Raw genomic sequence first — 23899 nt, forward strand, 5'->3', positions numbered from 1 at the left:
TCGGGCAATCCTATTGTTTTCATCAGGGTTTCCATGGCTATGAAGAGACACCACGACCAAGACAACTCTTTTTTTTTTAAAAGATTTATTTATTTTTTATATGTAAGTACACCGTCACTGTCTTCAGACACACCAGAAGAGGGCATCAGATCTCATTACAGATGGTTGTGAGCCACCATGTGGTTGCTGGGATTTGAATTCAGGACCTTTGGAAGAGCAGTCAGTGCCCTTAACCTCTGAGCCATCTCTCCAGCCCTACCAAGACAACTCTTATAAAGGCAAACATTTTGTTGGGGCTGGCTTACAGTTTCAGAGGTTTGGTTCATTATCATCATGGCGGGGAGCATGGCGCTGGAGAAGGAGCTGAGAGTTCTGCATCTTTTTTTGTTTGTTTGTTTGTTTTGTTTTTGTTTTTTTTCCGAGTCAGGGTTTCTCTGTATAGCCCTGGCTGTCCTGGAACTCACTCTGTAAACCAGGCTGGCCTCGAACTCAGAAATCTGCCTGCCTCTGCCGGGCGAGAGTTTTGCACTTTGATCAGAGGGCAATCAGGAGAAACTTGGCATCCTTAGGCAGCTAGGATGAAACCTTCTTCTGCAATGGGCAGAGCTTGAGCATCAGAGGAGACCTCCAAAGCCCACTCCCACAGGGACACACTTCCTCCAAGGCCACACCTCCTAACTCCAAGCATATCCAGACCACCACAGAAGGACTTGCATTTTATCATAGTTGCCCTTCCCCACCCCACCGACCCCCACCTCCACCCCATACCTTCCTTCATCACCCTATTTCCACAGAACCCTAATACATTAGTATTTATTTTCTATACTAAACTAAGGAAAGTGTTTTCTTGAGCTCTCCTCACCCTAACCCTAAGATGACAAGGGGTCAGACAGAAGTGTGGGTAACAGGGAGAGTCACTTGTAACTGACACTAGATATAGGTTGGGTCTGCACCGAGTCCAGTGAGTTAGTGTTAGAACCAAGTCTAATTTTTGGAAACATAAGTCAGTGCCTATGGAGCACTAGAGTGTCCTCCCAATCTGGTGAGGTAACTGTGGCACATTTAGTGTCAGAGTCACTGTGGTTAGAGAAACAGTTTTTCTTGCCCTTCCTAACACCCATGAGGCTGTCACAAGGCCATCTCATGCTTCCTGATTCTGATTTATCACACACTGGAGCTGCAAGAATGTAGAAATGCCATCTAGATGTTAGCACCCTGACAGCAAGGTCTACAAAGTGGGCTGTAGACACTGGGCTGTGTGTGTGTGTGTGTGTGTGTGTGTGTGTGAGTGTATGTGTGTGAGTGTGTGTGAGTGTATGTGTGTATGAGTGTGTGTGTGTGCATCTGTGAGTGTGTGTGTGTGAATGTGTGTGTGCTTGTTGTATTATTGTTTGTTTGTTGCTGTTATTGTTGGTGGTGGTTTTTGAGACAGGATTTCTCTGTGTGTAACTCTGGCTGTCTTGGAACTTTGTAAGGAGGCTGTTCTCAAGCTCAGAGAAATCCACCTGCCTCTGCCTCCTGAGTGCTGGGGTTAAAGAAGCACGCTACCACCACCTGGCTGGGTTTTGGGGTTTTGAGATAGGGTCTCCATTTAGCTCTGATACTCTGGCTGTCCTGGAACTCACTGTGTAGACCAGGCTGGTCTCAAACTCACAGAGGCCTCCCCGCCTCTCTGCTATGGCTTCCATTTGACGGTGTGTTTTTGTGAGGCAGGACTAGGAGGGAGCTGACAGCCACGACTTGCTCTTCTGTTTGATCTCTAGGTCTACGTAATACCCCATTTAGGTCCAGAAGAGTCATTTGGGGCCTGGGGGTGGGGCTCAGTGACAGACAAGCACACAGGCCCTGATTTCCAAAAAGTTCAAATCTCTGTGCCTGGCATGGCAGCACATGTCTGTAACATGTCTGTCTCTGTGCCTGGCATGGCAGCACATGTCTGTAACATGTCTATCTCTGTGCCTGGCATGGCAGCACATGTCTGTAACATGTCTATCTCTGTGCCTGGCATGGCAGCACATGTCTGTAACATGTCTGTCTCTGTGCCTGGCATGGCAGCACATGTCTGTAACATGTCTATCTCTGTGCCTGGCATGGCAGCACATGTCTGTAACATGTCTGTCTCTGTGCCTGGCATGGCAGCACATGTCTGTAACATGTCTATCTCTGTGCCTGGCATGGCAGCACATGTCTGTAACATGTCTATCTCTGTGCCTGGCATGGCAGCACATGTCTGTAACATGTCTGTCTCTTGGGAAGTGGATGCAGGAAGATCTCAAGGTCTGCCTGGGGTACATACTGAGGCCATGTCTGGAAAAAGTTTTTTTCAAATCTCTCTCTCTCTCTTTCTCTCTCCCTCCCTCCCTCCCCCTCCCTCCCTTCCCGCCCCCCCCTTTTCCCTCTCCCCCTTCTCTCCCTGGAGACAGGATTTCCCTATGTAGCCCTGGGGTCCGGAACTCATTCTGTAGAGCAGGATGACTCTGAACTTAGAAATCAGCCTGCCGAGCTGGGTGGTGGTGGCGCATGCCTTTAATCCCAGCACTTGGGAGGCTGAGGCAGGCGGATTTCTGAGTTCAAGGCCAGCCTGGTCTACAGAGTGAGTTCCAGGACAGCCAGGGCTACACAGAGAAACCCTGTCTGGAAAAAAACAAATCCAAAAAAACAAAAAACAAAACAAACAAACAAAGAAAAAAAAATCAGCCTGCCCCTGCCTCCCAACTCCTGAAATTAAAGCTGTGTGCTGCTACCACCTGGCTCCTTTCGAGTCTTTGTATCTAGCCATAAGGAGATCAAGGAGCAGGAGCCAGGGAGATGGCTCCTTGAGGAGTCAAGTCTGTGTCAAGTCTGATAACCTGAGCTTGAGTCCCCGGAGCTGTGTAGTGGAAAGAGAGAACCAGAGCCTGTAGATTGTTCTCAGACTCACACACACACACACACACACACACACACGGACATGGACACAGACACAGACACACACACACACACACACACACACACACACACACACACACACGGACACACACACACACGCTCACACACACACACAGGCACAACACGGACATATACACATACACACACACACAGGCACAACACGGACACATACACATACACACACACAGGCACAACACGGACACACATACATACACTTACACACACACACACATGGACACACACATAGGTATATGCACACGCACGCGTGCGCACACACACACTCACGCACACACACACACACACATGTGCGCGCGCATGCACGCACAGGCACACGCACACGCACGCACAGGCACATGAACACTCACTTATGTCTGTACCAAACAAATGTAATACTATTAACAAAAATAAAGCATAAGGAAGAGAGTAAGAAGAAACTATTGCTTGAAATTTGTTAAAAATTATGTTTATAGTGTGTGTGTGTGTGTGTGTGTGCTATTTGTTGTCAGAGGACAAGCCTCAAAACTTAGTTTTTTCCTTCCACCAAGTAGGCCAAGAAGCTCAAACTCAGGTCATCAGACTTGGCACTAAAGGCCTCTCCCTTCTGAGCTATCTCTCTCTCCTTCTGTTTTCCAACTAACGGGAGAGAGGAGGAAAGAAGAGAAGGGGGGAGCAGAGGAGGATGGCAGGGGAGGAGAAAGGAGGAGAGGGCGGAGGATAAAGAAGTAGAATCTCAAGCCATGAAACTGTAACTTGAGTCCATTTTGATAAAATGTTAAACTGAAAATATTCAAAAGCCTGTAACTGTGTTTGGCAATCCCACATAGTGTGGATGCTAATTGTGGTTTTCAATTCATTGCCTTCTTCTGTTCTATAGCTCTGTCATTTAAAGTGTAATTCCTGAAAAATAACCTTGCAGGTATCCGAAAGCACTGGAGATGGTGGTCTGCCTGGATCCTCTGTTGCCCCTGACAACGATGTTATAATTGACATCTCTAAATTCCCAAGCACCATAAAGTCTGGTAAAAACACTTCTTTCAGGTCTGAAGGCACTCATTAGCACACCGTGTTGTTTTTCCTCCCACACTTATGAGGTGGAAAGATTAAAAGACTTGAGACAATGCCAGAGCCTTTTCTCTGTTTTCCAGTGTGGGAACCAAGGGCCTCATGCGCGCTAGGCAGGTGCTCTTCGTCTGGGCTATACCCCCAGCCCTAGTGTGTTTCAACTTAGTGAGAGAACCAATGACTGTATCACACATTAGACAGTCACCCTTTGTTTTAGCTGTTGTGAAGAATAGTTCAGACAGGCATTAAAAAACAGTGGTCGCCTCGGTGAGCTCGCTACAGTTGTAGCAGATGTTGTTAACGCTGGTAGAGCAAGTTGAGGAGCACCATTGCGATCCTGGTGTTTTGGAGGTGGAGGAAGACAGAAGTTCAAGTTCAACATCCCTGTATATAGAATTTGAGGCTTGCCTAAACCCATGAATTGTTGCTACTTTGTTTCCATCCCAATCCCCTGATAAAAGAAATCTCAACTCCATCAGTAACAAATTGGGCAGATCTCCCACTACACTGCTCTATTTCCATCTATATTATCCCATTTGACTTCTGGTTTCTCCAGGCCACGAGCTTCTTTCTCTAGAGCCTCTCCATAAATACCTCGTAGCTCCTCCCCCCTATTGATCTCCCATGGCTCTTCCCCCTTCCTGGGATCTGGGTGGGTTGGGGGGTGGGGTAGAGGTGGGGGGTGTCCTTTTCTCCTCCCCCAAGCTCTCAGCTCCTCCCCCTTCCTCCTACCCAGGCGTTTGTGGTGCACGCCTTTAATCCCAGCACTTGGGTGGTAGAGGCAGGCAGATTTCTGAGTTCAAGGCCAGCCTGGTCTACAAAATGAGTTCCAGGACAGCCAGATCTACACAGAGAAACCCTGTCTTGAAAAAAACAGAAAAAAAGAAAAACAAACAAACCCTCAGGAGGTTGAAGAAGCTGAAGGTCAGAATGTTAGGTCATTCCCTCCCTGATTGGCACATGTGCATGGTAGAAATTATATATATATGACTGCACTCAGCGCACACACACAAGAGACATGAGAGTACACACACACACACACACAAGAGACATGAGAGTACACACACACACACACACACACAGAATCAGACAGACAGACAAAGACAGAAAGAGACAAAGAGAAACAAACACACACAGAGAAGGATCTGTCTTCTACTTTATTTTTATTTTATTACTTTTACTTTTTTCAAGACAAGGTTTCTCTGTGTAACCCTAGCTGTACTGGAACTCAGTAGACAAGGCTCACAGAGATCCACCTGCCTTTGCCTCCCAGAGTGCAGGGATTAAAGGTGTGCTATACTGCCAGGATTATCCAGCCTCATTTTGCACTTTAAACAGGCTAAATCCTGGTTGGTTCCTCCTCCATCCCTACCATTGAAACTTGACACTAATAGAACTTTCTAGTTGGCTAAAGAACTGCTGTTGTTTTAAACGTACATTTCCAGACCAGCAGGTTGGGGTGCTTGCTGCCAAGCGTGCTAGCTTGTCCTCATAAGGTAAAAGGAGTGAACTAATTCTCCAAAGTTGTGAGCCACCATGTGGTTGCTGGGATTTGAACTCAGGACCTCTGGAAGAGCAGTTAGTGCTCTTAACCACTGAGCCATCTCTCCAGTCCCAAAAGAAATATTAAGAAGCAATGTAGACACTTCTGAGAGACAGAGGCAAATGAATTTCTGAGTTCGAGACCAGCCTGGTCTACAGAGAGTTCCAGGACAGCCCGGGCTACACAGAGAAACCCTGTCTCGAAAAACTTTAAAAAAAAAAGTCATATTTTTTTTCTTATTACTGCATCAAGGAGAAGGACTGTTTTTCTGAGTCATAAAGCTAATTTAAGAAATTGATTTGATAAGGTGCTGAGTTGAGAACATTCCCAAGGATATCAATCTTGTTTTTCTGGTACAATATGGAGAATGACATGAATATTCATGACATTACTTAATCACTTCCTTCTCAGCTGAGTAAATCTATACACAGACACACTGAAGACAAGGGTCTTGTGGGTGTCTAAGGACTTTAAAGATTACTGCCTCATCTTATGAAAATGACTTTCAAAGAAACACCTGTAGTTATAATTGGTTTTTCTCTCTGATAATTCTTTGCTTTGCTGATTTTTTTTTTCCTGTGTCCTAAAGAAGTAGAATCAGTTCCGTCAAGACAAAAGACCCTGAGGGCCATTTTTCTCTTCTCCCTGACACAAGCTGGGAGAAAAGCAATTAAAAACTATGACTCACTTGATTTCTTATTTTAACAAGAAGCCCTGGGGATTGTTTTCTTTTGAATTAGCATATCTGGGCTGGTGCCGGGGAGTACTTGCATTGCATGCATGAGGCCCAGGGTTTGACCCACAACAGCCTTGCCCTAGGTCAGCATATCCTTTCAGAGACATTTGTAACATTTACTTGAATGTTCATTTTATTCATTTGTTATAGCTAATTCTAGATTTATTTATTTATACTATGCGCATGCATGCTCTGTCTGCAGAACATATGTGTACTATGCCCATGCCTAGCGCCAGAAGAGGTCAGAAGGCATCGGGTCTCCTGGAACAGCATCATGCGGGTGCTGGGCCATAGGGTTTATTGTGTCGCTGCTCTTGGGTGAGGTCACTGGTCCCATGGAACAAGGCCAGGGAAGTTGGTGTGGGCAGGGAGTCAGAAGGGAGGGGGAAGAGAAAGATTATACTCATGCAGGGAGAGAGAAAAATGCAGAGAGAGAGAGAGAGAGAGAGAGAGAGAGAGAGAGAGAGCTTCTGGGGTGGGGAAGTCCAGCTCCTGGATGAAAAGCTCAGGGCAGAGGGTGGGGTATGCCAGCTGTGCCAGCTGTGCCAGCCGTGCCAGCTGTACCCTGTAACAGGTAGGGCCTGAGAGGCGCTGGAAGAGGCTGGAGGTGGGTGATGGGTTTGTTCCCAGGATTCGGCACCAATGAAGGGGGTATAAAAAGAGAGAGAGGGGTTTAGGGAGTGTGGCACGGCAGTGTGGGGGAAGGGGGTGCCCAGGCGGGCCCGTGCCCAGGCACCTCTTCCCTCTGAGGGACCCCACACACACAGACATGGTATAGAATTGAATTTTTTTTTTTTAGAAAATTATTCGATATATTTTTTATTTACATTTCAAATGATTTCCCCTTTTCTGGCCCCCCACTCCCTGAAAGTCCCATAAGCCCCCTTCCCTCCCCCTAGAATAGAGTTTATTTAGGGCAGAGGATGGGAGAAAGAGGCAGAGGGAGAGAGAGAGAGAGAGAGAGAGAGAGAGAGAGAGAGAGAGAAGAGAAGAGAAGAGAAGAGAAGAGAAGAGAAGAGAAGAGAAGAGAAGAGAAGAGAAGAGAAGTGGAGGAGTGGAGGCCGGCCATGAGCACGTGGAGAGAGGGGGGAGGGGAGGAGAGCCCAAGGGGCAGAGAGGTGAGAGTGCCAAGAGGCAAGAGTGATGTGTGTGTGTGTATGTGTGTGTATGTGTGTGTGAGGGGGGGGGCAAGCATCCCCTTTTATAGTGGGCCAGGTCTACCTGGCTGTTGGGGTGGAGCTTAGAATACTAACAGTGACAAGACACGCTGACTACAACAATTTTATAGGAGAAAGTATTTAATTTGGGGCTCACAGTACATGATCACCATCAGTCTCATTTTCAAAGGAAACTCTGTTTTCCCTAAATTCTATCAGGCAAAAGCCTGCATTCCCAGGAACTTGTAAAGCCAGTTCCCTTCTACCCAAAGGAGTTGTTCCTCTTGTTGCTAGCAGAAGGAACTAATGGCTGCCTGTGGTGCCTATTAGCATATCGAAGTGCGGGCTGGCCTCTGGGCTCCTGCAGAAAAACCTGCTACATGGTTCAGCGTTCATCCTGACTCTCCTCAGCTTTTCTTCTGCCCTGACCTCCTAAACTTCTTCCAGCTCAGGAGTTTTCTTCCCAGCAGCTCCCTATTTCCACCTATTACTACCCTGCCACCTCAGCTGTGCACTCCCTCTCTTCCCCACACGGTCTTCACCTCTCTCTTCCTCACCCCTTCCGCAGCTCTCCACTCTGTTCCTGCTTCTCTCATACCCAGAGCTAGTCTTCTGCCCCTGTTCAGTCTACTACCTTCTCTCTCTGCTCTGGACTCCTCCAGATGACTCTAGCTGTTCATTCCCTTAAAACCGTCCCTTTAAAGAGACCATGGATAGGTCATGTCTCATGGTGTTAGCAACCAAGCTAACATCTTCATCACCTGCCCCAGGAACCTAGTGACAGCAGGATAAGTTGTGACATATTTCCACGGTCGCCATGAGATCCTTCCTGTGCATGAGCTACATCCCCTTATAATAAGCCAATGCTTCCTCTCCTCCATCTCTCCTTTCCTCCACCCTCATCTATACTCCCTCAGCAATAACCCTCCCATGTGAGATCTGTTGTATAGTATGACTTTGTGATGTACAAATGGCAACTGGCAGACAGATATGGCACTGGAGCAGTAGCTGAGGGCTTACATCTGACTCACAAACAGGAGGGAGGAAGGGAGGAAGAGAGGGGGGAGGAGAGGGAGAGGGGGATAGGCAGGGAGAGGTAGAGAAAGGGCAAGGGAGAGGGAGAGAGAGAGGAAATGAGAAATGTCAAGGGCTTTTGAAACCTCCAGCCACCCCACACCCCCTGTTGCAGGATATTTGATCACACTGTGAATCCTAAGATTGTGTCACGATGTGGCTCAGCCCTTAGCACATACCTTTAATCCCAGTGGCTGGAATATAGACACACCCTCAGTTTAACCTCAAACAATGAAGGTAAAGTTAGTTTGTAGAAGGAAGCATCCACGTTTGACAATGATGTCAATTGAGTGGCAGACAAAGTGACAATCAGAGAAAGATTTGACAGACTAGGATGTGCCCACCTTTCACAAGAAGAGAGAGAAAAGGGAAGTTACCAGAGAGAGCAGTGCAGAGAAAGGGGCACTTTTAATGGCAGAGTTTTACAGAGACAGGTTGCAGAGTATTGGCAATTCCTCTAGGCTCCGCCCAACAGCTACCTAGCAACAGCTTGCATGCCAGGTGCATGTCAACTTGGCACATAAGAAGAACTCTCAGGCCGGGCGGTGGTGGCGCACGCCTTTAATCCCAGCACTTGGGAGGCAGAGGCAGGCAGATTTCTAGTTCGAGGCCAGCGTGGTCTACAGAGTGAGTTCCAGGACAGCCAGGGCTACACAGAGAAACCCTGTCTTGAAAAAAAACAAAAAACAAAAACAAAAACAACAAACAACAAACAACAACAACAACAACAAACCCAAAAGGAGAACTCTCAGCTACTCCAGTTCTCTCTCTCTGTCTCTCCATTTATCTCCTAGCCTCCCCCCCTTCCTTGTCCTCCTCCTGTCTCTGCCTCTATCCCTTTTCCAGGTCCCCTTTCCTTCCTTCAATAAATTTCCTTTTATACTAGGCCTGTTGCATTGTTGCATGGTGGTGATTCCCCAGGGGAACACCTTGGCCAGACCTACTGAGGTATTCCCTACCACCACGTTAAATCACAGTTTTATGAAACACAACAGAGAGAACAAAGTAGAGACGGGTAAAGACAGAAGGAGCCAGAAGATTAGAAAAGACTGTTAGAGTTAGTATGAGGCCAAATAGAGCAATTCGATAGTTAACTAAGAGAAGCCCACATAGAATCAGAGGAGTTTGAGCCAGAACAGCTGAGCTGACAAGCCAGCCGGAATTCAGGAAGAACTAGGAAGGGGCGAGCTTATTCAACAGCAAGTCTCAGAGGCTGACAACATTCTAGTTGTACATTAAACTGTACCTCTAGAAGCTTCCAGTACTGGGCCTACATCAGCAAACAGGCAGAAAGCCTTGAAGACAGCAATTACATTAGATGAATAAAAGATTTTTTTTTTTCGAGACAGGGTTTCTCTGTGTAGCCCTGGCTGTCCTGGAACTCACTCTGTAGACCAGGCTGGCCTCGAACTCAGAAATCCGCCTGCCTCTGCCTCCCAGAGTGCTGGGATTACAGGCGTGTGCCACTGCTGCCGCCGCTGCGACCACCACCCGTCTGAAACAGTTTTCTTGTTATCATTGTTTCAGGAGCCATAATGGGACAAGCTGATAACTCACAGATGATCTTCCTGAGATGGCCTGCTTCAGATTATTATATAATCTGTGACAGTTGCACCCTCATTAAGCAAGGCTATAAGGGATTCATTTTAGGAAAGATTCCTGCTATTAATATGCTTTTCCTATTGTTATTAAACATATATAACAGTAAGTAAGTAGTAGAACACCCCTTTGGAGCAGATCTCTGCAGATCCATGAAGATGTACCGCCTTAGAGTGATGTTATGTAGACAAATAGATGACTTAAGTCTTAATGATGATCCTATAAGAATTCCAAAAATTAGCCAGGCGGCAGTGGTGCGCACGCCTTTAATCCCAGCACTTGGGAAGTAGAGGCAAGTGGATTTCTGAGTTTGAGGCCAGCCTGGTCTACAGAGTGAATTCCAGGAAAGCCAGGGCTAAACAGAGAAATCCTGTCTGGAAAAAACAAAACAAAACAAAACAAAAAACAAAACAAAAACAAACAAAAGGACTCCTAAAATTTTATCTGTGATTATTAAGCTCTTTTATAGTGGAACTGCTATTAGGTCCTTTTCTGATGGTCAAAACTGGAATGAGAACTCTGCCAGTCTCCCAAGTGTCACCAGTTAATTGCTTTTAGATGATAGCCAGACTTTTTCCTACTCAGAGCACATTCCAAGAGGTTGTAAAATAATTAACCAAAGGTCATAAAAAAGGAACTAAGGATTTAGTATAGGTGCTAGGACAGAAGATAAAATACTGACAGGATTTATCTATACAAACTTCACTAATAACTTAGTTATGGTTTTAATCCTTCAGTGAACCTGTGGAGCAGAGACAGGTGATGGATGTTTAGCCAGATAATTACTCCTAATGGATGTGCATGTAAACATTCTCTGTTGTGAACTTCTATCTCAATTTATAATTTGATTTTTTTGTGTGTGAACTTGTGATGAACTTTGTAACATGTGATCATGTATTCTGAAAGATATATAAATATTGAAGACAAGAGAGAGACAGAGACAAAGAGAGAGAGAGAGAGAGAGAGAGAGAGAGAGAGAGAGAGAGAGAGAGAGAGAGAGAGTTTTTTCCCTTTCCCCACTTAGGATCTTTCCGCTTTTCCCCTTAGATAGCTGACATAGGAAACTTTTTACAGCTTAGTAATAAACTCTATAGCCACTTCTCTAAGTGTCCCATTTTCTTCCTGCTGACTTCTGACTCGTAGGCTGAGAGTTACAGCCCAGCAGTTCCTGCTGAGAGAGAACAAAGGCCACATTGCTTCATCCTCCGCTGTCAGGCTGCAGGTGTGAATCACCTAAGGCAGCAGTCTTTCACCCTGAGAAAGAGCAAGAAAGGTTTTAGGACTTTTTAGAAGTTATCATCAGCATTTCCATATGGTGAGTGAGCTAGAAAGCCCTCAGACTCTAAAGCCACCACCAGAGTCCTACTCTGTGCCGACCCTCCACCGTTACTTGTTTGGTTTGGTTTGACAGGGTTTATATTTCCTAGGTTGGCCTCAAATCTGCTCTCAAACCAAAGATGTCCTCAATTTTCTGATCCTCCCTCCACTACCTGCCCAGTGCTGGGGTTACAGACATGTGCCACCAGGGTGGGTTTTATCTGGGGGGGGGGGGGTGTTCGTCATGCTGAGTAAGCACTTTACCCACACTCCCAGCCCTGTAATGACTTCTTCCACAACTTCAGAATAAGCTACACTAAACCCGTGTCCCTCCATCCTGAACATTGCAGAGGCCGGTCCATGCGCACTCCTGAGTGACATTGCAAAACTTCTCTAGACCTTCTTGTATTCTTCCAGAAACCCACCCTGTGGGGGTAATCTACCCCCACACATATTCTCTCAACTGGCTATAAAGGTGTGTCCCTGTATCCTCAATTGTTAATTGCTGTACTGCAGTACCAGGCTGGCAGGGTATGTTTACCACTCCCTCACCTGACCCAAAAGAAAAGCTATACCACTCCTAGGCATATACCCAAAAGACACGGTAACTTGCTCAACTATGTTCATAGTTTTATTTGTAATAGTTAGAAACTGGAAATAACCCAGGCATCCCTCTACCAAAGACTGGATAAAGAAAATGTGGTTCAGTCACACAATGGAACAATAGTTACTCAGCTATTAAAAACAAGGACATCATGAATTTTGCAGGCAAATGGATAGAACTAGAAAATATCCTGAATGAGGTAACCCAGATCCAAAAGGAAATTTATAGTATATACTCATTTATAAGTGGATATTAGAGCCGGGCAGTGGTGCCACATGCCTTTAATCCCAGCACTTGGGAGGCAGATTTCTGAGTTCGAGGCCAGCCTGGTCTACAGAGTGAGTTCCAAACAGCCAGGGCTACACAGAGAGACCCTGTCTGGGGGTGGAAGGGGGAGATTTATTTTATGTACGTGAGTACACACTCTTGCTGTCTTCGGATATACCAGAGGAGGGTATCGTGTGGTTGCTGGGAACTGAACTCGGGACCTCTGGAAGAGCAGTCAGGTCTCTTAAGTGCTGAGCCATCTCTTTAGCCCTCATTTAAGATGTTTTTGTTGTTGTTGTTGTTGTCGTTGTTGTTGTTTTTTAAGGTACTAATCCTGTTCACTGGAGAATGATAAATTACTTTTCCACCAGTGGAACGAACCAAAGGAAGTCAGATTAAAGTACAGACAGGCAGGTGGCCCCAAGGAATGAGACCAGGGAAGTTGACATGGGAAAGAAAGGAGACGAAGCTGGGGGTGGGGGGGGGGGCGGTTGGGAGAAAAAGTGTGTGTACATGGAGAGAGAGGGAGAGTAGAGAGTGGGCGTGCCAGCTAGGGACTGAGGGATGCTGGGAGAACCTGGAGGCCAGGTCCGCTTTGCTATGTTTTTTTTTTTTAAAGATTTATTTATTTGCTGGGCGGTGGTGGCGCACGCCTGTAATCCCAGCACTCTGGGAGGCAGAGGCAGGCGGATTTCTGAGTTCGAGGCCAGCCTGGTCTACAGAGTGAGTTCCAGGACAGCCAGGGCTACACAGAGAAACCCTGTCTCAGGGGGAAAAAAACCCAAAAAAACTCAGGATTTCAATATAAATTAGATAACTGCCCAGCTCTAGTGCCGATGAAGGCTTATTGTAAATATAAGGTGGTGTGTGTCTTTTATCCGGGAACTAAATGGTCAAACGTGGGGTAGAGACCCCCGATCAGGATTAAACATTTCTGCATGAGTGAGCAATCTACCTCCAGTCTCCATACCCCATAAAAGAATGATTCTCTAGGACTAGAAAGATGGCTCCGTGGTGAAGAGTGCTTGTTGCTTTTGCAGAGGACCAGGGTTCTGTTCCCACAATCATCTGTAGCTCCAGTTACAGGGGATCTAAAGCCTTCTGATCTCCCAGAGCACTGGAAACACACATAAACTACATGTAGGCAAAACACTCACATGTAAAAAATAAAATAATTTTTCTGTTTTTTGAGACAGGGTTTCTCTGTAGTTCTGGCAGTCCTGGAACACACTCTGTAGACCAGGCGGGCCTCGAACTTATAGAGATCCACCCACGTCTGCCTCCTGAGTGTTGGGATGAACCACCAAGGCCTGGCTAAACAAATCTTACAAAATATAAAAAAGAACAATTCTTTTCCCCAGCGACTATGAACTGCTAATAAATAGTTCTGTAGTTAGAGGCAGGACCCCAGCTCCTCCCCTATACATTCTGAAGATTTGACAGGCTTGATCTTCGGCAGGTAATCATAGCTGCTGTGAGTTTAGGACTGCAGTGCCCGTGCCGTGTTTAAGTCCCCCTTTTCTGTGTATCACATGTGTCCCTTGTGCCCAAGGCCAGAAGAGAGCATCTGATTTCCCTGGAACTTGAGTTATGGAGGCTGTGAACAAGTAGGTGCTGTTGACTGACTCTGGGTACTCAAGACATCAAGGTGTCTTCTGGACTGGAGAGATGGCTCAGTGGTTAAGAGCACTGACTGCTCTTCTGAAGGTGCTGAGTTCAAATCCCAGCAACCACGTGGTGGCTCACAGCCATCGGTAATGAGATCTGATGCCCTCTTCTGGGGTGTCTGAAGACAGCTACAATGTATTCACATATAATAAATAAATAGATCTTTAAAAAAATAAAAATAAAAATCATAACATTTTCATCACACGTTCCAGGAACTTGGATGGGGATTGTGTGACAGCTGGTCCCTCCAGGGATTAGTAGCAAAGGTTGATGTCTGAATCTCTTCCTCTGGGTTCCTATTGTCTCCTGCAGGGAGGTGGCACTGTTGCAGCGTTTCAGAAGCTGGGGTTGGAAGGGAGCACGGTTGGTGCTGTCTGAAATATACAGTCAGTTACAGTCCCCCTCTTCTCATTGTGAGTCATCCGTCTCCTTGTTTCCAGAGAAGAACCTAGAATTTTCTCTTAACCAATATATCTTAAAAGAAAAACTCCAATATTCTTCTAGGTTGAGAGAGAGTTAGTAGATTTACTCATAAACTGGCTAGTGGTGGAACAGGCCTTGGGAGGACAGACAGATCTCTGAGCTCCAGGCTAGCCAGGACTACACAGAGAAACCCTGTCTTGAAAAGCACAAACACAAACAAACCAATCCAGGCTGAAGTAAGAAAGGGATTTCATGGACATATTGTTAAACTTCCTTTTTGATATTCATATTTAATAGTGCTTTTCTCAACCTGGGCCAGGGAAACTTCTGCACAGTGGTCAGCAGTTAATGTAAAGATGCTGAGAATAAATGACTATTGAGCGCCCTAAAGGGAACATTTATATCACTCCGGTCCCAACCAAGGCTCAAGGAACACCAGAGGAGAAGAGAGAGAGAGAGAATCTGGGAACAGATGAGCGGTGCTTTGACCTTCAGGATGTAGCATTGTCCTCACTTGCTGGGAACCCACTGCAGTTGTGGCTATTCGACAAAATCAAGCCTGCAGGATTACTCAGCAGTCCAACAATTAGCACCAGTTGGACTCTGGGTGTCTTAGGGTTACTGTTGTGATGAAACACCACAAGCAAACACTCCTTTGAGGAAGAGAGGGTTTATTTGGTTTACATTTCTGGAGCCACAATTATCTGAGGGACGGCTAGGCCGGAACTGAAACCAGGCAGAACCTGGGGGCAGGAGAACCTGTGGCTTGCTCCTCGAGACTTGCCTAGCCTGCTTTCTTATAGAACCTGGGACCACCAGCTCAGAGGGTGGCACTGCCCATGGACTGACTAAGACAGGATGACTCTATGGCAGTCTTCAAACTGGCAGGTCAGGAGACTAGACTTAAATTTCTGTTTCCCAGAACTGAACAAGTCCAGGCAAGTCAGTTACTGGAAAAACTCCAGGCCTCAGGCAGCCAATCAGAAACTGCACCGCTACCTGGCCTGAGGCAAGGGCGGAGTCTGCCGTGATCATAAAAAGAAAAGAAATAGGCATAAGAATATGGTAGCATGGGGGGAGGGGTGCCTCAGTGGACCCGTGTTGAGGCATCCCTTCTCCTAGGGACCAGGCGTTGGGGGTGACATGTCTCTGGGAAACCTAGAGTTGGCTGTTTCCTTGCTGTATAGTATAGAATGGAGTTTATTGAGGGCATGTGGAGGGGAGTTAAGAGGGTAGTAGAGGCAGAGAAAGGCAGAGAGAAGGAGAGAGTAGAGAAGCAGAGGCTGGCCATGGAGAGAGGGGGGAGGAGAAGGAGAAAGGGAATGTAAGACTCTGAGGAACTTTAATTTACCAGAGACCCCTGAGTGAACAACATGGAGTCAAGAATCGATGCCAAAAGCAAGAGGAATTTTATTTAATCCAGCGTGCTGGGGTTGCGCTACATGCATAGCATGTAGTCCTCAGGACAGTCGCTTAGGCACCATGTGATTGGCCAAACAGTGTTATCTTTAAACTAATGGGTTGTTAGGGAATGAGGTTGGTGGCCAACAGTCTTGGATTAACTCTGGGCCTCCCCTAGCTGCAGGGACCTCCCCGTGGTCTGAGGAATTAGCTTCTTCCTTCTGGGAAGGGCAAGTGTTCCATGACCTTTCCAAAGTTCCTGTGCTGACCCTTTCAGGAAGAACCCAAGAGGGTAAGAGAGAAGCCAAGAGAGTAAGAGAGGAGAGAGAGAGAGAGAGAGAGAGAGAGAGAGAGAGAGAGGAGGGGCGAACATCCCCCCCCCTTTTTTTTTGTTTTTTTGAGACAGGGTTTCTCTGTGTAGCTCCGGCTGTCCTGGAACTCACTCTGTAGACCAGGCTGGCCTCGAACTCAGAAATCCGCCTGTCTCTGCCTCCTAAGTGCTGGGATTAAAGGCGTGCGCCACCACTGCCCGGTGAGCATTCCCTTTTATAGTGGGCCAGACCTACCTGGCTGTTGCCAGGTAACTGTGGGGAGGGGCTTAGACAGAATCCTAACAGAGTCAGCAACAATTTCCAGCACCCCACCCCCATCCCCAGCAACCATTCTAGGATGTCCCTAGAGACAGAGCCAACCAATTAAGATAAAGGCCACCTACCCTTCCTTGGAATTTCCCTAAAGTGCTTTAAATCTGGCCTTCAAGCTAACCTGGGCATCTCCATCTTGGGAAATGATAGACCCCAGCCAGCATGCTGGACTTCAGCAGAGTAAAAGCTTTCCACTTTTGCATGCTATTTGAGTCTAGGGTATCATTCTTTAGCGAATCACGGACCCTTACACCCACCATGGGCTGAATCCTCCTCCATCAATCACTAAGAAAATGTTCCACAGGCTGCTCAACAGTACGGTCTTAGGGAGGCATTTTCTCAACTCAAGTTCCCTCCTCTCAGATGACTAGCTTGTGTCAAGTTGACATCAAACTAGCGAGCGCAATGGTTTATGAAAAAGTCCAGGGAGAACAAGGAGTGGGGAGAAGGATATATTGGGGGGTGTCTAAGAGGAGTTTAGAGATGGGGATGGAGATGCTCAAGATATATTGTTTACATTTATGAACCTATCAAATAAATTAATATCGAAACAAGCCAAACAACAAGAGGGCAGGGCACAACACCCATTGGCATATGATTAGCATTTCCTCAGAAGCTTGGTTGGAATGCACGAATAAGCCTAGAAGTAGGTGCTCTGGAGTCTTTCTGTGTGGTGGGAAACCTTCGTAAACCAAGCCAGTAGGAAGTGGCGTGACATATGACTGAGAGATCGCATCCTGATTATCACGAGACAGCCGCTAGCTCTGAAGGATAAGGCCTGAAGGACTAGCCTCACTCCCGGCTCCATAATCAAACTCTACCAGGAGTGGCAAGCTGAAGATGGACTCTTGGGAAAGGAGGTTAAGGGGCATCATGAATTCCCAGTTCTTGCTCTTGCTCTGTCTTGGTAAGTCTGAGGCGGAGCAGGGCAGTTTGGGCTGGGTGGGTGGGCTGGGGAGGCAGATGGAATTGGTAAAGACACTGAGGTAGTTCATGAGTCCGAAAGGGTAAGTGACCATACTTCACTGTGTGAACATGTGAGGAATGTGTGGGATGCTTTACACATATCTTCCTGTTTTCTCCAAATCAGCGGGTTCTGAGCTTCTGGCTTTCTGACAAATGAATGAGACTCTTGTATTTGTTTTGTGTGTGTGTATCTGTGTGTATCTGTGTGTATGTCTGTGTGTGTGTGTCTTTGTGCATCTGTGTGTGTGTCTGTGTGTGTGTCTGTGTATGTCTCTGTGTGTGTCTGTGTGCATCTGTGTGTATGTCTGTGTGTGTGTGTCTGTGTGTATGTGTCTGTGTGTCTCTGTGTGTGTCCATGTGTGTGTGTCTGTGTGTATCTGTGTGTATGTATCTGTGTGTGTGTGTCTGTGTATGTCTCTGTGTATGTCTGTGTGTATCTGTGTGTGTGTCTGTGTGTGTGTCTGTCTGTGTGTGTGTGTGTCCGTGTGTGTGTGTGTGTGTGTGTGTGTCTGTGTGTGTGTCTGTGTTGTGTGTGTCTGTGTGTGTGTGTATGTCTGTATGTGTGTGTGTGTCCGTGTGTGTCTGTGTGCACACGTGTCCTCCTCATGGTTAAGGAGGACACGAGGTATTTTTCTCTGTTCTCCCCTCCATTTTCTGAAGTTTCTCACTGAGGTCGAAGCTTGCCGTCTCAGCTAGGCTGCCTGGCTAGGAAGCGTCCTGGATCTGCCTTTCTCTGCTCCGCAGCGCTGGGGCACAGGCATGCACAGCCATGTCCTGTTTTCGTGTAGGTCCTGGAGATTTGAACTGAGGTCCTCTTGCTTCCACAGGACTCCTCACTCACTGAGCCAGTGGCTAGCTACATCAGTGAAGAAAATGTCATTTTCTCCCTCGTGTGTGGCTGCTGTAAAAATTTTAATAAAAGCAGCCCAGATATCCCAAAGAGATGAGTGGGTAAAGAAAATGAGTTATATATGTCAGCAGAATTTTATGTAGCCTCTTTTCCTTTAGAAAATGAAGTAGTGATATGTGCAGGAAAATAGATGCAACTGTCGATTGTTGGGTTAAGGAAAATAAGCTAGGCTCAGAAAGACAAGTTGTGTGTGAGTGTGTGTGTGTGTCTGTGTGTGTGACTGTGTGTATATGTGACTGTGTGTGTGTGACTGTGTATGTGTGAATATGTGTGTGTGTGTCTGTGTGTCTGTCTGTGTATGTGTATGTGACCGTGTGTATGTGACTGAGTGTATGTGTGACTGTGTGTGTGTGAATGTGTGTGTGTGTGTGTCTGTGTGTGACTGTGTATGTGAATGTGTGTGTGCCTGTGTGTGTGCCTGTGTGTGTCTGTATATATGTGAATGTGTGTGTGACTGTGTGTGTGTGACTGTGTGTGTGTGTATGTGTGACTGTGTGTGTGTATGTGTGACTGTGTGTGTGTATTGGTGAATGTGTGTGTGTCTGTGTCTCTCTGGGTCTGTATATGTGTCTGTGTGTGTGAATGTGTATGTCTGTGTGTGTGTGTCTGTGTGTGTCTGTGTGTGTGTGAATGTGTGTGTGTCAGTGAATGTGTATGTGTGAATGTGTGTGTGCGTCTGTGCGTGTGTGTGTGTGTGTGTGTGTGTGTGTGTGTGTAGTTACAAAACGGGTCATGAGAGGAATGGAAGAGCTCTCTGAGGAAGAGGCTCTAAGAGACAGCAGTGGCGTGCGTGTAAGAGGGAAACAGAAAGGATGACTGGCAGAGAGGAAGAGGAACAAGCTGGAGGCGGAGCGAGGGAAGGGGAGGGGACGGGGAGGGGGAGGGGAGCGAGGGACGAGCAGAGCGTGGAGAGAGGGGAGAGGTGAGGACTAGAGCATTCTGATGACCCATGGGATGGGTCCGTGGGCCAAGGGTTCGCTGCTGTGCCGGTGACCTCCGGCAGTCGATGGCAGACGATAAGAACCGCGGAAAAGGTCTCCTCTGACCTCCACCTGTGTAGCACAGCATGCATGTGAATCCCTAGCAAACAAATGCGATAAAAAGACACGATGATGAAACTCCATGGTCTTATGCTAACCTGCAAAATTAGGGTGCATAAAGGAAGGGATATATCCCTTGGTTATTCAGGTTATTTCTATATCTGTCATCAGCATGCAAAATAATGCACTCGATTGTGACATTTTTACAGGTACAGATCGTTACACCTTGCTTGTATTTTCTTTTCTTTTTTTTTTTTTGTTGTTATTTTTGTTGTTTTGTTTTGTTTTGTTTGTGGCCTTTTGAGACAGGGTTTCTCTGTGTGGAACTCACTCTGTAGACCAGGCTGGCCTCGAACTCAGAAATCCTCCTGCCTCTGCCTCCCAAGTGCTGGGATTACAGGCGTGCGCCACCACAGCACCGCATGGCTTGTATTTTCTATCCCGGATCCCCTCCCCCATCTTTCCTCCCTACCTCTCTCCGAGCCTTCGTCTTCGTCCTCCTCAGATAATCCCCACTCTGCTTTGATATCACATCATAAAGAATTAAGCCTATATTTTGAATATGAGATAAAGTGTGTGATCTTTTGTCTTTCTTTTCCCTGTCCCTTCCTGCTTTCTCATTTATCTCCTGTCATGGTCCCCAATACACACACACACACACACACACACACACACACACACGTAACTGACCAAGCCAGCTCAGTCAGCAGGTTCTCCAGCGCAGGAGTGAGGATTAAAACAATTAGACAACACAGTAGCATAACCCCAGCCAGAGGGTTTATTTTTTTCCAATCGGCTTTTTAAAAAAAAATATTTATTTATTATTATATGTAAGTCCACTGTAGTTGCCTTCAGACACCAGGAGAGGGCATCAATTCTCTTTACAGATGGTTGTGAGCCACCATGTGGTTGCTGGGATTTAAACTCAGAGCCTTTGGAAGAGCAGTCAGTGCTCTTAACCACTGAGCCATCTCTCCAGTCCACCAATCAGCTTTTACACCATTTTAATTACATGCATGCAAGTATTAAGGGCAATAGTAAGTCAATGAGGAACAAGCAAGACAATAAACACGAAGTCCCAAGACGCTCTTTAAGGTTGATCAAGATATCACGCTATCTGAGCCTACTTCCCCGTCCTGAAGTCATATTCATGCTTCTTTGTTCCACCTGCTTCTTTGTTCCACCCTAAAATCAGATTCCTGCCTGAGCATGGCCTAAAGTCAGATTCCTGCCAAGATGTCCCCCAAAGGCTCTCCACATGTAACTCCAAGAAAGGCAAGGTTGATTTGGGCTCACATTATGGTGGGTCATCATACTGCTGTGCCTCACAGCAGCTGGTCACATGACATATATAGCCAGCATGCTAAATGCTGGCATTTGGGAGCCCAGACAATGGGATGATACTGCCAAAGTTAAGGTGGGTTTTCCCACCTCTACTGACCTAATCTAGACAATCCTTCATGGGCTTTCTTAGAGGCTGATCTAATCTAGGTAATCCCTCACAAGCATGGGCAAAGGTTTTTCACTTAGGTCATACTAGATCCTTTCAAGTTGACAAATTATGTATATAATATATATATATACACACATATATGTATATATATCACATATATACATATATATGTATATATATCACATATATACATATATACATATATATGTATATATATCACAATAATGCATATTATATGTGTCATATATATCATATATGTCTAATAATATTTTTCCATAAATACTGTATATGTGTATAATTATATATATATGTATACACACACACACACATACATATATATGTATGTATGTATGTATGTTTTGTAAGACAGGGTTTCTTGGTGAAGCCCTGGCTGTCCTGGAACTTGCGCTGTAAGCACCCCAAACTCAGAGCTCCACCTACCTCTGCCTCCCAAGTGCTGGGACTAAAGCTGTGCACCATCACCACAAAGCTGTATAAATATATTCATATATAAATCTCTGTGTGTTGGGCTGGAGAGATGTCTCAGCGGTTAAGAGCACAGACTGCTTTTCCAAACGTCCTGAGTTCACATCCCAGCAACCACATGGTAGCTCATAATCATCTGCAAAGAGATCTAATGCTCTCTTCTGGAGCGTCTGAAGACAGCTACAGTGGACTTAGATATAATAATAAATAAATCTTCTTAAAAAAATAACTAACTTCTGGGCAGTGGTGGCAGACTCCTTTAATCCCAGCACTTGGGAGGCAGAGGCAGGTGGATTTCTGAGTTCGAGGCCAGCCTGGTCTACAGAATGAGTTCCAGGACAGCCAGGGCTACACAGAGAAACCCTGTCTGGAAAAAACAAAACAAAACAAACAAACAACCCCCCCCCCAAAACGAACAAACTAACAAATAACTAACTAAATCTTTCTGTGTATATATGTGTGTGTGTATGTATGTATGTAGGTATTCTAAGGATATTACTGTGGTTGCCAGATTTATGTAGCACACATGCACGCACACACGCACGCACACACACACACACACACACACACACACACACACACATGTACCACAACACACCTGTTGTGGAGGTCAGAAGACAAGTTTCAGGATAGTCTCTCTCCTCCCACCACGTGTGTCCCAAGTCAGCTCATCCGACTTGACAGCAGGTACCTTTACTAGGTGAGCAGTCTCTCTAGCCCTGCTGCAAGTTAGCAGATGGAGGAACTCTTCTGGTCAAATCTTTAGGACCTTCTAAGAAATACAATAATAGATCTTTTCCTTGAGAGTCCAGAAAAGAACACCCAGCCTAGACATCTTGATTTCAGCCTCCATGATCCACGTGAGCCCCCCTCTTCTGGACACCATGGGCACTATATAGAACTGACGTGCAAGAGGGATGGCAAGAGGGTGAACTTGCAGCGTTATACACTGTGAGCCATCTAGTAGTTTGTTACAGTAGGTATTGATGCCAAACGTGTTCTCATGGAGGAGATGGGCTGTTGGAGAGCAAGATGTCCAGCGAGGAGAATGCAGAAACTCCTGGTCAGGTGGAGCCAGAGTCTGAGCTCAGGAATGGAATCCCGGGGTCAGCGAGGGTGGTGTCGGAGCTGCAGGCAGGGCCTGCGTTTCATAAGTCATTCTCTTGCAGGGACATGGCCTGGGCAAACAGACATGAGTGGGTCTGGTAAGTATCTCTTCAATCAAGTCCCCCTTGGTCCTTCATCCCAAGTGTTTAAATGGATCCATCCCTTTATTTAAATGGTTTCCAGGGAGCAGGACGCTATGTCACACACAACTCTAAGTCTTACTTTCTTCCAGGGTCCTTACTCAAGCCCATCTTCAGTGTCTGGCCTAGCTCTGTGGTTCCCACCAGGACCAATGTGACTCTGCAGTGTATATTTGTAGGAGATGCAAAGTGTGTTATTAAAAAAGAAGGTACTAATTTGCCTCTCAAGACACCAATGACTGTGACAGACTGGACATCTACATTGTATCTGCCTGTGAAATGGCCGAGTATATTTGAGTTCTATCTCACAGAGTTAGAGCAGAGTGATGCTGGATGCTACACCTGTGAATGCTATGAGACTAAGAGCCCCGATGAAAAGTTCAGTGTTGAAATCCTATTATTGGTCACAGGTGAGGAGGGGCTTCCTTAGAATGACACCTGTCAATCTATCAAAGGGAGAAAGGGAGGGAGCAAAGAGTGGTGGTCTTTGGAGTGGTTGGGGAGGGCAGGGGCAATAGTGATGGAAATGAGTACTTTCAGTGTTTTTATTTTTGTATGTGTGTGTTGTGCATGTGTGTGTATGCATGTCTGCATGTGTGTGGCCACCTATGGCTGGGGGCGGTGTGTGCACATATGCATGCATGCATGCGTGGACCTTGAAAGTGACTAATTGTTCTTCTACCTTATTCACCAAGGCAGGATCTCACAACCAAACCATAGCTCTTGGGTATGGTTACTTTTGTTAGCCAGATAGCTCTGGGGGAATCCTTTCTCTCGGCCTTCTGAGGTTGGAGTTACAGGTAAGCCACTCACCTAGAAATTAAGTAGCTTATGGGGATCCAAACTCTAGTCCTCATGTCTGGGTAGTATAATTAGGATAAGAAATAATTAAGTCAGGCAGTGGTGGCGCACACCTGTAATCCCAACACTCTGGGAGGCAGAGGCAGGCAGATGTCTGAGTTCGAGGCCAGCTTGGTCTACAGAGTGAGTTCTAGGACAGCCAGGGCTACACAGAGAAACCCTGTCTCGAAAAAACCAAATCAAAAAAAAAAAAGAAATAATTAAGTTTGTAGGAAGAAATAAAAGATGATGAAATTTACATGACCTCAAATAGCTAGTGCACACTTTATTTAATGCCAGAGGGCTGTAGTCTCTAGCTCTGACCGTGCCATGATCAGGGCACAGAGCTCAAAATTTGGCCAGAGCTCAAAAGAACATAGATTCCACGCTCTCAGCTGAGGTTTTACTAACTAGGGGTAGTGAAGGGAGGAAGACAGGGTCCAGAGGGCAGCCATGACATTGGTGAGTGAGTGTGGTAATCCACCTGTAAGTTCAGCTTCAGTTGGGAGAGGCAGCGGGTACTCTCAGGGTAAG

The sequence above is a fragment of the Apodemus sylvaticus genome, chromosome 1 (genome assembly GCF_947179515.1).
Source record: "Apodemus sylvaticus chromosome 1, mApoSyl1.1, whole genome shotgun sequence".
Taxonomy (NCBI): Eukaryota; Metazoa; Chordata; class Mammalia; order Rodentia; family Muridae; genus Apodemus; species Apodemus sylvaticus.